At 43.8% G+C, this 5041-nt stretch overlaps 1 non-coding gene across 1 annotated transcript; it reads right to left on the minus strand.

Moving 5' to 3' along the window:
• Positions 1-3584: 3584 nt before the first annotated feature.
• LOC137763217 (small nucleolar RNA SNORA49) lies at positions 3585-3712 on the minus strand. Its single transcript, XR_011073772.1, has one exon. It is a non-coding gene; the product is annotated as a small nucleolar RNA SNORA49 (small nucleolar RNA).
• Positions 3713-5041: the final 1329 nt, after the last annotated feature.

Consider the following 5041-nt stretch of genomic DNA (forward strand, 5'->3'; position numbering starts at 1 on the left):
CTCCACCTCTGACCGTCATATCCCCTTCAGAAACATCATCTTTTGAGCACAGTCCGGGTTTTGATGTGGTCCTGCCACTTAGTAGGGGTGTCTTCATACCCATTTCTCATAAGTGCTTTTCCACATGGCCACAGTCACCAAGTCTCACTGACCCCATCTGCCGCCTCCTGGCGGGATCTGTCTTCTCTCCATCCCCCCACTGCTCCCCCACCCCCCGCCGCATCCTTTCTCCCCAGGACTGGAACAGCTTCTCCTGGGTCTGCCTGTTTTGGCCTCATTTACTGATTCTCCCCAATGTGCCCTCCACTCTGGCCATGGGGATCTCTCTCATCACCTTCTGGGATGGAGACCATTTTAACTCACACAGTGTGATGGGAGGTGGCAGGGAAAGAAAATTAGGAGGGGTTTACAACTGGAAACAGTCTTGCACACTTGGCAGAAGTGATCTAGATGCCCTTGTTCCCTCCCTCCTCCTGACCCCTGCACCCATAATATCCAGCTGCCCTGGTGTGTTGGAGGTGGGGCAGACTGGCTCCAGCCCCCATCGTGGAGTTTCCCTAATTCTTCCTAAAGGCTCACCCTCTTGTGCCTCAGCTTGGCAACCCTCCTTTCCTTTGAATTCTTGCTTTGCTTGATGGGGTATCCACTAATCTATGGGCTGGCCTCCCAGCGTCTCCCATGCTAAAGCTCTTTAAAAAGAAACCTGCACCCTGGAATAAATCTCTTCCAGAGAACAGGGAAATGTTAATCACCGCTAGTGCCTTATTTTTGTCTTCCTGGAAACCTTCATCTCTGAGCTCTGTGATAAGGAATGAGGTCATGATTAAAGGAAGGCGACACTTCTGAGATGGCATTTCCCTGTGCTCAGAGACGGCAGGCAGCAAGGGAGGAGGAGGAGGGAGAGAAAAAAGGAGAGAAAAAGAGAAAAAAAGAAACAAAAAGGGATAAGGAGAAAACAGATGTTAATTGTTTTGGGGATTGGAGCACAGGGCTTTGAGAGCACACAGCCAAGCCCTGGGTGATCCCTGAGTTGGGGGGTGGCCGTGGGCAACCATGGGTGAGACCAATAAAACCTGCAGAATCAGAGTTTAGTTTTTATGCCTCTGATGCCTGCACACATTGTACTTGCCACGCTGCTCAGCTGAGGCAAAAACATACTGATTTGTTAAAAGTGCTGTCAAGCTCTCCGTGTCCTGGGTACAAATCTGGGTAGGTGGAGTGCTTTGGGTTTCTGGGCAAATAGTCCCAGACCCTGCTCTGAGTGCTCCCTCTGCCCCCCTGCTGTTGCCAGGGCCTCTTTTTACCCCTGCCTGGATCCTTCAGATTGATTCCTGTGCAGGGTCTGGCTCAATGCAGCCCCATTTCCTGGACATTTTTTTCCCATGTTTCCTCTGGTCATGGGCTCAATTGCCTGAAGGTCAGTCCTGCCCTGTCCCTGCCAACTCCTGGCCCTGGAGGACAGAGCAGGTGGTATAGAGCCCAGGCTTTGGAGTCACACAGATTTGGGTTTGAATCCCAGTTCCCTCACTGGTTCAGTTCTCTGAGCCTGGCTTTCTCATCTGTCACTCAGGGATCAAAATGGCTGTCCCATGACGTTGTTAAAATTATTGAGGAAGGTCATCCTAACAGCTACCTTTTGCTGAGGGGTGATATGTACCAGGCGCTGGGCTCATCTCATCCTCTTCACAAGCCGACAAGGTATGTGTCATGCTTAGCACAGTGCCTGGCACATAGTAGTTTCTCAACATGCGTCGTCCCCACTCCCCAAGCATCAGCTCGAAGGGTCCCCTACTGAATTAATCGTAAAGAGGAACTTGTATGACTGAAATGTAGTGGTCCTGTAGTGTTTATATCCAGCTCTCCATGCCCCCACTTCAGACTGACAGGAAATGTTGGTTCACTTTAAATTTTTGGAGAGTGTTAACCTTAGGAAATTGTGGTGTTGGGCTTCTGAGTGCAAAAGACCTGAGGACCAGGTTCTGGAAAAACTTGTCACCAGCAGACCTACACTATGAGAAATGTTAAAGGGAGTCCTTCAGGCAGAAGGAAAATCATACCAGATGGAAATCGGGATCCACACAAAGAATGATGATCTCTGGAAATGGTAAATACATGGGTAAATAATAAAAGACTTTTTTCTTATTATTTAAATCTCTTTAAAAGATAATTGACTGGTTCTAAAGCAAAAGTAATGACAATGTTTTGTAGGCTGCATAACACACATAGGGTAAAATGTATGAGAAAAAATAGCACAGAGGCCAGAAAGGGAGAAAAGAAAGTACATTGTTGTAAGTTTCTCATACTATACATGATGTAGTGTGACATCGTTTGAAGACAGACTGATAAGTTGAATATGTATACTATAAACCCTAAAGCAAACCACTAGCCTGACGAGGAGATGGATCTAATACATCAAGAAATAAGATAAAATGGAATCACAAAAAAACTCAATCCAAAAGAAGGCAGAAAAAGAGACAAGAGGGAACAAAGAACAGCTGGGAAAGATAGAAAACAAACAGCATAATAAGAGACTTAAACCTAACTATATCAATAATCACATTAAATGTAAATGGTCTAATCACCTTGATCAAAAGGCAGAGATTGGGGGCTTCCCTAGTGGCGCAGTGGTTAAGAATCCGCCTGCCAATGCAGGGGACACGGGTTCAAGCCTTGGGCTGGGAAGATCCCACATGCCACGGAGCAACTGAGCCCGTGTGCCACAACTACTGAGGCCCTCGCGCCTAGAGCCTGTGCTCCACAACGAGAGAAGCCACCGCAATGAAAAGCCCGTGCACCGCAATGAAGACCCAATACAGCCAAAAATAAAACAAACAAATAAATAAATAAATTTATAAAAAAAAAAAGGTAGAGATTGTCATATTGGATAAACAAGCATGATTCAACCGTAGGCTACCTACAAGAAGTACACTTATTTAATTTATTTATTTACTTTATTTTTTTGGCTGTTTTGGGTCTTCGTTGTGGTCCTCAGGCTTCTCTCTAGTTGTGGCGTGTGGGTTTTCTCTCTCTAGTTGCGGCATGTGAGCTCTAGGGCGCGTGGGCTCTGTAGTTGTGGCACGTGGGCTCCAGAGCACGTAGGCTCTCTAGTTTGTGGGCACACGGGCTCTCTCGTTGAGGCGCACGAGCTCAGTAGTTGTGGCGTGCAGGCTTAGTTGCCCCGTGGCAAGTGGGATCTTAGTTCCCTGCCAGGGATTGAACCCGTGTTCCCTGCATTTGAAGGTGGACTCTTTATCACTGGACCACCAGGGACATCCCAAGAAGTACACTTTATTTATTTATTTATTTATTTTTACCCCCGAGTTAGCATTCCTGAAAAACGACAGGAAACCTCTGACATGTTCTGATACTTATCAGTTAGAAATTATTCCATAACAAAACTGTTCGGTTTGTGTTTCCTTTGACACGTGGCCTGTGTTCCAGTTACGCTGGAGTTTAGCATTTTATTCTGGTCTTTCGGGCATGTGCGGCATCTCTCGCTTACTGATCGCTAATGTCTCTACCCTGTTTGAGTATCGCCAGTCAGCACGTACAAAAAGGAAACCGTCAGACCCCACCCGACCTGTGCTGTCAGCTCCACGTGTAGGCCCCACAGGACAGCAGTGTCCCTAGGGAAGGATGCGTGCTCGTTCATGTACCCTCCAGCAATGCCAGGCACTTTACAGCGGAAGTCCCTGGAGTAAGGCTGAGGGGGTCAAGAAGTACACTTTAAATATCAAGGAACTGATAGCTTAAAAGTAAAAGGGATTGGAAAATACATGCCATGCTAACACTAATCAAAATAAATCTGCAGTGGCCACAGTAACATTAAAAAAAGTAGATATCAGAGCATAGACTATACCAAGCGTAAAGAAGAACCTTTCATGATGATAAAGTGGTCAATTCACCAAGAAAACTTAAGAATCTTAAGCTTTTATGTCCCTAATAACAGAGTTTCAAAATACATGAAGCAAAAACTAAAAGAACTGCAAGGAGGAATAGGCAAATCCACAATTATAGTCAGAGATTTTGATATCACTCTCTTAATAATTGATAAAACAAGTAGAAATTTTGTAAAGCTATAAAAGACTTGAATGATGCTATTAACTAACTTTACCTAATTGATATTTGTAAAACACTCTATCCAACAACAGCAGAATATACATTATTTTCAAGTGCACATTGAATATTTACCAAAACATATCTTATTCTGGGCCATAAAATAGTCTCAATGAATTTAAAAAGATTTAAGTTATGCAAAATATGTTCTGACCACAATGGAACTAAATTAGAAACTAAAATCAGAAAGTTCCCTAGAAAACCCACCAAATATTTGGAAACTAAAAACATATTTCTGTTTAAAAAGTTGATGTGTGGTTGACATACAACTAATTGACATTAGTTTTAGGTGTACAGCATAATGATTTGATAGTTGTATATATTACAAAATGATCACCACAATAGGTCTAGTTAACTTCTGTCATCATCATAGTTACAGAATTTTTTTCCTGTGATGAGAACTCTTAAGATCTACTTTCTTAGAAACTTTCAACATGCAACACAGTATTTAAGATTTTTTTTTTGGTGTGGACCATTTTTAAAGTTTTTATTGAATTTGTTATAACATTGCTTCTGCTTTATGTTTTGGTTTTTTGGCCGTGAGGCATGTGGGATCTTAGCTCCCCGACCAGGGATTGAACCTGCACCCCCTGCATTGGAAGGCAAAGTCCTAACCGCTGGACTGCCGGGGAAGGCCCGCAATACAGTATTATTAACTGTATTCACCATGCTGTACGTTACATCCCCATGAATTATTTATTTTATAACTGGAAGTTTGTACCTTTTGACCCCCTTCACTTGTTTCACTCCCCCACCTCCATCCCTGGGCTCTGGTAACCACCAATCTGTCCTCTGTGTCTATGAGTTTGCACATTTCTAAATAACCCATGGGTCAATGAAAAAAATCAAAGAGAAATTAGAAAGTATTTTGCACTGAATGTAGATGAAAGCACATCATATTAAAATCTGTGGGAGGCCCCTAAAG

The sequence above is a fragment of the Eschrichtius robustus genome, chromosome 3 (genome assembly GCF_028021215.1).
Source record: "Eschrichtius robustus isolate mEscRob2 chromosome 3, mEscRob2.pri, whole genome shotgun sequence".
Taxonomy (NCBI): Eukaryota; Metazoa; Chordata; class Mammalia; order Artiodactyla; family Eschrichtiidae; genus Eschrichtius; species Eschrichtius robustus.